Source organism: Ictidomys tridecemlineatus, chromosome 11, assembly GCF_052094955.1.
Source record: "Ictidomys tridecemlineatus isolate mIctTri1 chromosome 11, mIctTri1.hap1, whole genome shotgun sequence".
In the NCBI taxonomy this organism is placed as follows: domain Eukaryota; kingdom Metazoa; phylum Chordata; class Mammalia; order Rodentia; family Sciuridae; genus Ictidomys; species Ictidomys tridecemlineatus.
This window is the reverse complement of record NC_135487.1, coordinates 46,335,100-46,347,185: the sequence shown is the minus strand read 5'-3', so window position 1 is coordinate 46,347,185 and position 12,086 is coordinate 46,335,100.

Genomic DNA, 12,086 nt, shown 5'->3' with positions numbered 1-12,086 from the left:
ACCACCTGAATTCATGTTGGGTCTCTGCACCAGAAATCATGGAGCATCACTCTAATTTTCTGGCTTATTTTAGTGCCCTTGCTTCTGGATTATCTTTTCAAGGATGTTTGCTTGAAAGAAATTCTTGGGAGTTTGAGGCAGTGTTTTCTTCCTGAGCAAGGGGTAAGTGTGCTCATGACCTTGGAAGATGGAAACCATACCTTCCGTGGTGGTAAAGGGCAGATCCGCTTACTGTCCAGGATGACAAAGATTATGTTTCTCCTTTGCCCATAGAAAGGGAAGGCACATCAAACACCCATTTAAAAAGATTGGGGTTTTTCTGAGCTAAGGACTCCTTTTCTGCGACCCAGTTGCTGCCAGTACAGGTGATAGTTGGTTCTCTTCTTGTCACTCGGAGGGAACTGAGGTTTGAGGAACCAATGGAAGATTGTTGACATTCTGACTAGTGCTATTACTGTGAGTAATTTTGGGTTTTGCCTCAATTTTCTACCAGAATGAAATTGTGGCAAGGGAAATATAATAGTCTGCAGGAAAGGTGAAGTTTTAAATCTTCACAGTTATTAGTAGCAGATAATAGAGAAGAAGAAACAAGAGTTTCTTTGGTGACTAATATTATAGCATAAATAGATAAATTATTTTCTGTCTCTCTTGAGACCACTGATTGTGACTTTGAAGAGTTTAGTATCTCATCTTAAAAAGATGCACCTTTTGTAGAAGTGATTGTCTATTTATTTCAGTAATAATAATAATAATAATAATTTAAAAATAAGGTATCCACTTCTTGGTATTTATCCAAAAGAATTAAAATCAGCCTATGATAATAATACATGCATACCAATGTTTATAGCAGCAGAATTTACAATAGCTAAGGTGGAGCCAGACCAGGTGCTCATCAATAGATGAATTAATAAAGGAAATGTGAAATATATACACAATGGAATTTTATTCAGTACAAAAAAGAATGAAATGATATCATTTGCTGATAAGTAGATGGAGCTGGAAAATATCATGCTATGCAAAATAAGCCAGGCTCAGAAAGCCAAGGGTTGAATATTTTCTCTAATGTGCAGAAGCTAGGGACAAAGAATTAAAAAAGGAAGACTCTCACGAAAATAGAAGGGGGGACAATGGAGTAGAGAGAAGGGATTAAGGAGAATGGAGGAGGGATGGGAAAGGGGAGAAACTGTGAGATGGAGAGGACCAATTATGCTGTTTGTGTGTACAAATACAGCACAGTGAATTCCACTCTAATGGGTAACTCCACTTTTATGTATAATTATAATTCACCAATTAAAAACCCAATATATAAATAAATAAAAGGAAGACCAATAGAGTAGAGGAAGGGGGGAAAAGGAGAAGTACTAGTACTGAAATGGAACAAATTGTTTTACACACATAGGAACATGTCAAAATGAACCCCACTATTGTGTTTAACTATAAAATACTAATAAAACATAAAATAAAATTGTATCATTTATTGAGCATGTATTATGTCCTAGCACCATGCAAAGCATTTTATATGCATCGTTACTTCTAAACCAAAAAAAAAAAAAAAAATTAAGCAAGACACTTAAAGCTTTATGCTTTTGATAAATATACCAACTGTGTCTTCACTTATTATTTAGGCTCTCTGGCCATTCACTTCCTTGTCTACAAGGTCACTTAGTGCCCTCACCTTGTCTATGTAGAACTGCTGTGGCTCTTATGGCCTCAGAGTCAGGATTACAAATGTTACTCCAGGGCACCATTTTTCCTCTCTTAACTGTGGCATTCTGTGGAGGGACACTCCCTTCTTGTGTCACCCAGCAGAGACCAGGAATTCAACTCTCTCGTAAGAATACATTACTTAACTTTAACTCTGTCCCTGACCACCTCAGGTGAAACCTAAATCTATGAGATAAACCAGAATTGCTCTTTCCTTATGTCATTACTTTTGATTGATTGCAGTAGGATGCAAGTATTGTCCTGAAGCTAATTACATGATTTTAGTTTTCTTGGTTTTGAGTATAATTGTTGCTCTTAAGTAAAAGTACATCTTTGTACCTACAAGATGCCACACACTGGGTAAGGTAGAAGACATAACCTCGATCTTTACAATAACTGAAAATAAACTAAGATTCATAATTTCACAACTGAACAAATTCCAGTTTAGGTGGGGTTGTAGAACATAGTTATAAATGCTTTGGTTCTGGAATTGGGCTAGCTATGGATTCAAACTCTGGCTCTGCCTTCTGACACCTTTGATGACCAATAGCTAAGCCTCAGTTTCCTTATTATAAAAGAGAATAATAATAGTACCTACTTGTTATGATTTGGTTCTTAAGTATTTCCAAGTGCTAAAGACTTAGTCACCAGCATGTGACACTGTTGGCAGGTGGTGGAACCATTAGAATGTGGGGCCTGGCAGAACGAAGTTAGATCATTGGAATATATATTTGAACAGATACTGAGACCCTGGCCCCTCCTCCTCCCATCTCTCTCCTTTTCAGTCACCATGAGGTGAGCAGCTTCCTTTCCCACAGATACTTGTCACCAATATATACTGTGCCACCACAGACCCAAAGAGACATGACCAAGATACTCTTGCCTGAAACCTTTGAAATCATGAGCCACAATAACTTTCCTTCTTTTAATCCAATAAGTTCCAAGTTTTCAATTCTGTGAATATTTCAATTAAATTGACACAGGCACATTGAAATCAACAGGCAATGACTTAATCTAGAGTTTATACATTATACTAATTAATATTGATTAGCATTTTTATGTTATAATTATGACATTAAGATATATTCTAATTATTACATTTTGTATTATGTACTATATTTAAGTTTTTTATTGGTGTTCTATATCTGGGATGATGGAACAAAATGAGGTAAGTTGATTATCTCAGGTATTTTATTACAGCAATATAAAACTAACAAACATATTACTTTATTAGAATATTATAAGTTTTTAAAAAGATAATGCTCCCACAATCTTTGAGTAAAGACAAAGTGATGATATTATCTTCTGTTATGTGTACTTATCCAAATTTAAATTTAAAAGTGAATGGTAATTCATGCCTTGAATGCATGAGAAGGTTACTAGATAAAATACTGGACATCCAGTTAAATTGAATTACAGATTGAAAAAATATTTGTTTAAATATAAGTAAATCCTAAAACAGTACACATGACATGCTAAAAATGTTGAAAATTACTTGTTCCTTCTTTGACATCTACATTTAACAGGACATGTTATGTTTTTATTTCCTGAATCTGACAATCCTAACTCAGGGTTAATTGGTCCCAAAGCCCATGCTTTTTCCACTGTGCAGCATTAAAAAAAAAAAATGGTTCTTTCCATACTGTCTGCATCATCTCCAATTTCTTTTACTAAATCCCTATTTCCTGCACTTCTAATTATTCTTAAAAGTCATTGGAGAGCAGTTAAGAAAAGGGAGTTGTGAAGAAATTCAAATCATGCAATATTATTAGCAGCCTAGTAGAATTTAAGAATTAGAAAAAGCTGAATTAAGTAATAAAATGCATCAGGTGTTACCCTCCCTAGAAAGCCTGCTTTGAGGTTTCCATGCTGGGTTAATTAGTCCCTTCCCTACTCTACACAGTGCTCCGAATGTCCCTCTTCCAGAGTGCTCACACTTTATTTATTATGTGGGTTCTTAGCCACGGGCCATCATCAGAATCACCAAGAGGGCTTGTTAAACTAGAGATTCTTGGGCCCACTGCCTGGGCTTCTGATTCAGTAGATCTGGGGTGAGCTTACTTGTTCCCAAGAATGCTAATGCTGTTATTCCTGGAACCACACTATTAAAAAATGTTGTCATTTTTATTTTCTCAGCTTTATTGAGTTTAAACCAACAAGTAAAAATTGTATATGTTTAAGGTATACCAAGCAATGCTTTGATATAAATATGCACTGTGAAATGTGTTAATCATGCTAGTTAATATATGCATCACATTACAGTGACTTTTTGTGGTAAGAGTGCATAAGATCTATTTATTTATTTTTTTTTTGGCAAATTTCAAGTGTGTAGTGCACTATTCTTAAGTTACCTTGCAATATTCTAACAGTTACCATGTCATATGTTAGGTCTCTGGAAATTGATGCTACAATAGGAAGTTTACCCTTGGAACAACATCTTCCCATTGTCTCTACCCCCTGTCTCCTAGTAACCACCCTTCTACTCTATTTCCATGAACACAACATTTCAATTTCTCTGTATTATTGGCTTATTTCACTTAATGTCCTCCATGTTCATTCATGTTACCACAAATGGAATGAATAATATTCATGACTTGAATTTCTTCACAACTCCCTTTTCTTAATTGTGTGTAGGTGTGTGTGTCCCTTTTGTTTTCCATTCATCTGTTGACAGGGCCGAATATTTGGGTTGTTTCTGCTTCTTGGCTATTGGAGATAATGCTGCAGGGACCACACTTTGAGGAATATTCTTCTTTTGGAATTGATAGTTTACATCTTTGTTTTCCTGGACTAGATGGTGAGGTACTTGATGGAAATTCTCAGGTTGTTATTCTAAAACTTGATTTTCCAAAAGTCACCAAAAATTAGCTCAGCTAATTATTACAGATTTGTTCTCAGTATGTTTGGTTTGTTCTTGCCCTAGCAATTTCCTGGATTAAAGAAAAAAGAAAAACAAAGAAATAAAAGAAAATGGCCATGGTAAAATTTCTTAGACTCTGTTCAAAGTGTTTTTCAGACAATTTTCATGGCTGGGCCAGAGTTGGGTAACACAGATAGGGTAAATACAATAAGAACTGTAGGGCACACATCCACTCTATATCGAGGTTGAAATAACACACACACACACACTCTCTCTCTCTCTCTCTCTCTCTCTCTCTCTCTCTCTCTCTCTCTCTCTCTCTCACCTTAAATGAAGGCAAGGGCAAGAGTGAATTTTTTTTTTTTTTTAAAGAAAACTCTGGTGAAATAGCCTCGCTCTGATTCAATTAGCTCTTTAGTGAATTTTTTTGTTATAGTTCCTGAATGCCATTTAAAACATTGGCTTTGGTTTCTTCCAAGGCAGGAATCATGTCTTGTTTATACATCCGTGTAATATCAAACAGTATGTAGCAGATCCAAGCACTTAATAATTTTCATGTAATTGTTGAATAAATATCTGCAGAGGGCTCAATTAGCCATGATATTCTTAAATCTTATGATAGATGAAGAATTATTCAAATATCAAATTGGAAGAAAATTTGCAGGTTTTCCTGTAATATGGGCCAAAAAATGAACATTATGGATTTAATGCAATATCCCTAAATGAAAAAATGTCTCTCTTGGGAGTAGCTTCTGTACTTTGGGACTATGATTCCATAAATTGTATCTTTTTTTATCTTCTGGCAACAACTCTCTTGCTGCATTAAAGAGCAAAGGTTTTACAGAAATTACAGAATAGTACTGAGAAGAAAAGTCAAAATCAAGTTGTCTACATTATCTTGTAGGTTTCTTTGTCTTTGGCTGGAAAACTTTAGGTTGTAAAATGGAAGCCACATCAAGGAGATGCTGATAATTGTGATTAATTTCAGGAAAGCTTAAATAACAGTTGAGAATATGAATGATAGGACTGCTGTCTCTCCATGTGCCACAAATATTGAATTTCCTTTAGTCCCGTTTGTATAGTTTAGGAAAATTAGTAAATGACCTAGAATCATTAAAAAAAATTATCATTCTAAAAGTTATCCTACATCATAGAATCTCATAATTGGAAATTTGAAAGATTACATAGTTAAAATACACATTCAAAATAAAACTTATTTTTTATATCATTCCTACCTATTTTTCTCTCTGGTTGCCAGGAGTGAGTGCATTGTTGTTCAAGAAACATGGAGGTTTGATTGCGATTCCTATGTGGGCTGAAACCCTCCCACTTTAAACATACCATGAAATATTGATGTTAGTTTATTTATTTATTTATTCAATTTATCTATTAGTGTATACCATCATAACCATTTTTTTTGAGCTGGGAAAGGGGCTATAACAAGGAAAGATATGACTTGCTCTCAGATGAGCTTATACTTGTTGGGGGAAAAAATCCTGGAAGCAAACAACAACAAAGAAATATTGTTTTAATGATGACACATAAGGCACAGCAAATATTTTGGAGGAGTTCCAAATCTTCCCTGGGGGTTCAGAGAACGCATCATGAAATATGTAATGCTTTAATTGATATTTAAAGGGAGAATTGCATTGTGAACAGGAAAATGGCGTCCACCAAGGACAGAGTATTAAGAAAGATCACTCTGTGTTCTGGAGCATAGACTGTGTGTGTGCACGTATATGTACATCTGTGAGTACATGTGTGCTGTAAGCAGGAGAAAGGAGAAGTTAAAATGGGGAGTTGCAGGAAGGGCAGGACACACAGAAGGAGGGGTAAAATTTCAGATGAGCTTATCTTTCATCCTGTAGGAGGACTGAAAATGTTAAACCAGAAAATATTTCATATCATATTTTCATGTGAGATAGACAATTTTTTTTTGGACTGGGAGTTGAAACCAGGTATACTTTTACCATTGAGCCACGTATTTAGCCCTTTTTAAAAAAACAGTACAGGGTCTCTCTAAATTGTCCTCCTGTCTCAGTCTCCCAAGTTGTTGGTACTACAGGCATGCTCCAACACACCAACTAAGAAAGCTAGTCTTGACAAGAGTCAGTGGGACATACCAATGTGGTAGAGACCAGTTAAATAAATGAGAAGCTCATTGCAATGGTTAAGACTAGACTAGATTAAAAGAAAGTAGGGACTACAGGAAGGAATCAATTTGAGAGGTAATTTGAAGGAATAAGTGATGGGATGATAGGATGAGGGTGGCTGAAAGCTTTTGAAGGAAAAGGGAAATGATGAAATATTGCACATGAACTCAGGTTTTGTGACTTTGATCCCCACCTCTCATGACCTAGGACATTGGTACTATCTGTGAACTTGTTAAAAAATGTAGATTATTGGGCTTCATTTTAGACCTGCCAAATCAGAATCTTTATTTTATCTGAATTCCCAAGGTCTCTTTGTGCACTGAAGTTTGAGAAGTACTGAATGAGACAAAATCATGGGCAGGGATATCATACATTGATTCAGAAACCCCAGGAGGAAAATTTAATCAGTTCTTCTGGAAAAGCTTGTTCAGAGTAGGAAAGGATAGAGGATAACTTCAGCATATTGAAGAGTTTGAGCTATCTGTGGAGGATTCAGTTGAAGAAGTTGTCTTAAGTAAGATTCTAGAGTGTAAGAGAGATGCCATTTCAGCAGCCACCAGAACATACAAAGGAGTGAAAATATGGGATAGACATTATCCAAAATGTAAGCAAACTCCCAAGCAATTAATTTCAATATTGAATTTGGATTGTGAGTTATTAAAAAAAATAAAATATTTTCCTCAATTTGGATCTTTTGAGAATTTATCTGAGGTTGCTGAGTCCCCAAAGATGGCCGCAGACAATGTTCCATTCTTTAATTGTGCACTCTCCTCTTCATACGGAGATGTGATGCTTATTTAGCTTCTCCTTGATTCTGGACAATTCTTGAGATTGGCTTTACCAAAAAGAAGGCATCTGAGATGATAACCAAAAACTTCCATGCCCAAGTATTCAGGAGGCTGACATATTCTGTGTCCATTCTTGTGCAAGTCTGAACAACAAAGGGAGGTCAGGTTGGAGAACACTGAGGCACTGCCTTCCACAGCCTCAGGGGAGCTCCCAGCTGACAGCAGCACCAGTGTCAGGCATATGATTGGCCCATCTTGATGGTCCAGCCCAGTCAAGCCAGGATCATGTGATGGGACTGCCTAGCTGTGCTGAGCTCCACCAAGCCACAGCATCATGCCATATTGTGAGATGGGTGTACCTTTAGACGATTAAGCACCCAAGCTGCTTTGTTACACAACACTAGGTAATATAAATAATATATCTCCTATTATGATTTTAACAATCTTTTTTTCATTAAAAATATGCTTTGCATCCAATTGATTGGATGCAAAGCATGTTTTTAATGAAAAAAACATGTTTACCCACTTTTTGAGAAATAACAGATAAAGAGAAAAATAGTTGAATTGGCAACAGTCATTACTTATATTTAAATTCTCAGACACAAACTAGGGGAGTCCCTTGACACTTATTTTTTGTCCCGAATTGTCCTCTAACACCATTCTCCATTCCCATTGCCATTATTTTAGTCTTCTTTATCTATTATTGAATGAGTGTAAAGATCTTTAAATTCCATTTTTGCCAGGTTAGTCTCCCTTCTAAATGCCACCAGAGTGATCTTCCTGAAAATGTATTTGAACAGAGGTTTGTTTGGTTTTGTTTTTTCAATATTTGGAGCTGAACCTAAGGCCTCCCACATACTAGGTAAACATTCTACCATTCAGCTACAACATCTCTGGCCCTAAATAAAAATTGTAATGTGGTATCATTAAAGTACCTACAGAATAAATTAAATTAAGTCATTCAATTATGCTTTTTATCAAAGAATAAGTTTTTATTTTATCCTAATTGTCCAGTTCCATCTGCCTCCAAGAACTCCCTACCTAGCACAGTGATTATTTGGATCTGTCCACATTGGCTGATCTTGTTTTCCACATCTTTGGCATCTGTTTCTACTACCATGAATTTTCTTATAACCCTTTTTCCTTCTCATTCCACTCTTGATTTTTTTGTACCTCCACTCAGAATTAATGGCCCCTTGAAATTCTATCTTTTTTTAAAACCATATTAACAAAGTGGAAGCGCCTTACTAAGCACCTTACTAAGTACACACTGTGTTAAACACCTCACATGTGGTGGGCCATTTAATCCATGAAACAAAAACATTGATACAACACACAAAACCTTGAAGTAGCATTGCTATTTCCATCTTATAGATTTTTTAAATAAATGAGACACAGAGGGATTATGTACCTTGCTCAAGGTTACAGAGTTAAATTCTAGGTCAGGTTTATCTAACTCAAATGGCTAAAATCTTAAGCACCCAATGAAATGGTATTTTCCTACAGACAACATTTTAGTTTCATTTCTACCCTTCTTAGTTATGAAAGCACTGTCTCCCTCCAGACTTCAAGTTCCTTGAGAGAAGGGCTTCTCTATTCTAAGCTTAGCAAGGTCTCGCTACTGCCTTGCTAAGTGATTTGATAATTGATATATAATAGTATAATTTGGGTTAATTTTAGATATTCTATTTTAAAGAAATGTCTATATGCCCTCTATTATTTGAAATGCCAAGGGAGAGAGAAAGACATCACAGTGTAGTGTTCACTGCCTTACTTCTTATGACATGCTAGGAGGAGAAGACATGTTACTACCATCCCCACCCCAGCATGGATAGAGTTAACAAAAGATTATACTGTAACAAAGTCCCCTTTCCAGTTACTCATTTTCTGTGGAAGCATCTCTCACACGTTTTCCATTCCTTCCATGTTCATGGGGACCTTTAATGCTGACATGCATTGCAACAGCAGGTATTACCTAAGAAAGGAAGGAACAAAAGCACTTACACAAGGTATAGTCTAATAATAGACACATTATTTACCTGGCAGTTACCCTGTTAACATTTGGAATGAGCTCATTGTTTTGGCAATCAGCATGCTCCTCTCCTAGGGAGAAAAGGAACAGATATCCTCAAATTTCACATCTCCACTTCAACTGATCCTCAAGCCTTTCTTTCTGCATTCCACTGAACATGCATCCCCTATTCATAATTCTCTTCTTATAGTGCTAATTTTTTGGGGGGTGGTGGGCATAGCATAAGAGGCTCTTACCCATTTACAATCCATTTCCTAACATGTATCCTGAGTCCTTTCTGTCCATATCTCAATTTTCACTTCATGTTCCAGTAAATTCTATGTTTTTGATGGTTTATAGGATGCTGTGATCTTCTGGCCTCAATGCCCTTGCATATCCTCAGGTCTCTTGAAGGTTAGTGATAAGTTACTGATTTAAGCACAGTTTGGGTGTGGTTTGAGTGTCCCTGAAGGGTCCATTGTAATTAAAGGGCTGGTCTGCAGGGCAATGCTTTTGGAAGATGGTAGAACCTTTGGGACTTGGGGTCTAATGGCAGGACCTTAGGTCATTGGGGATATGACCTTAGAAAGTTTTACTCATGGGACTCATTAATTAACCTCTCATGAGAAGGTTGATATAAATATTAGAGTTTAGCATCCCCTAGGTCTCTCCACTTCCTAGCTGGAGATATGACTGCTGGATCCCACATGTTCTCCCACCATTGCCACCTGAAGTTTTCTTTGAGGTCCATCCCAGAACTGAGTTGAGGCAAGGACCATGAATCTCCAGCACTGAGAGATAACTAAACCTTTTCTCTTTAAAGTTAGCAGCCTTAAATACTTGATTGCATTGGTGAAAGATGACTAATACAAGCACCAAGTCCTCTGAGAATTCCAACATTCCAAGTCAATTTCTTTATATTTCCATTAAACCTTGTTTACACATGTTAGTATTCCTATGACCTACTATGTAAAAGAAGTCTATGAATTTTCTATTCAACAAATAGTCAAAATATAGCTCTCTAGGTCAATATCTTTGTGGGTTCTATTTCAGATTGCCTAGGTAGTCACCCCAGTAGTGTCATGTCATGAGTTGTCTGATATTGGGCAGGTCTCATGTCTCTGCAGGTTAAATGAGTATGTTTCCATCCAGTTCCACATCTCTGTATCTTTTACTAAAGACACAAGCCTGTGGGAGATATCCCTAAATTGCCTCAATTTATTCACCAGCCACTTTCTGTCTAATCTGGGAAAGTAGAGGAAGATCTGTAGTGTTCTTGCAGGAACACACAACTTGTGGGGTTCCACCAAAGGGAGATAAGGGTGCAGATGGGGATAGATTCCAGGGACTGGTAGTAATCAAACTGCTGTCAAATGGATAGAACCCTAATGCATTTTTAGTAAATTCCTTTTCTGTTTAAAGTAGACAGAATCTATTTCTTTTGCATGTAAAGAATTCTGAGTAATAAACCTTAAAACTAAACCTCTAAGGAAACAATTTGGGAGAAATTTTAAGAGGAAAAAATCACCCAAAATAATATTTGGAACCTTGTAAAGTTGTCTTATCTTATATAGAGGTATTTGCTATTGCATACATTTTTTAATTATTCCTTGAAAGATTGAAGTTTTTATTGAAATAACTTTTATGTTATCCTTCAAGTTATCAAGAGTCATCCTCTCAAACTTTTTGTACTCTTTCATGCCTTCCTTGACTATTCCCAACCCTAAATTATTTTTCTGAACTTTTCCTACCATCACTGGAGTATCAAGAACATGCTTCTATTTTGAAGCTAACAACCATGTCTTCAGTGCTCTCTGTATAGGTCTGTCTCTGAGGGGACCTCATTTGTATGAGAAAACAGCACATCTTGAACAGTTACATACCCTTAGTGCTTAGGAAGTTCCAGGAATCTAGTAGGTTAGTAATAAAATAATTGATGGATGAGGACGGAAGTGAGTGGATGAACTGTTGAGTGAAGTTGGTTTGGAATGGAGACCCCTACTTAATTCCCTCACCTCCCAATTGATTTCCCTTTCCCCCTCAAGCTTTCTGGACTGCAGACATTCTTTTTGAAGTCCCATTGCCACAGTCAACATTTGCACCATGGCTAATAAATTAGCATCACTTTGAAAACAAAAATGATTCCCTTTTGCATTTGGAATGTGGTCTGAGAATTAGAAAGGGCAGGGGTGTTATTCTCCCTGAGGCCTGGAAAGTCTGTTGGTGTTTTATTAGGTAAAGATTTCTGTTTTTCCTGGATTTGCTGGTCACTAACTTGCCCTGGGGAGCCTGAACAAATGCCAAGAGGAAAAAGGAAAACATGCTCCTTGCTACCTAGAGACCCAGTAACCTCCAAACCAAGAGGTATCTACTATTGAGAATAGAGGCACCCAAGGTGGTGATTCTGATCATGGATTTCTTAAAGAGGAAAAAGTGAGCAGTCCTAGATAAGCATGCGTGGCTTGGTTAAAGCAGCTGGTGCCAAGTCCCTTCTGCTTATGGAGAATATATACAAATGAGGGAAAGGGGCTTATTTCTCAGGATGACAATGATATTAAAAATATGTTATT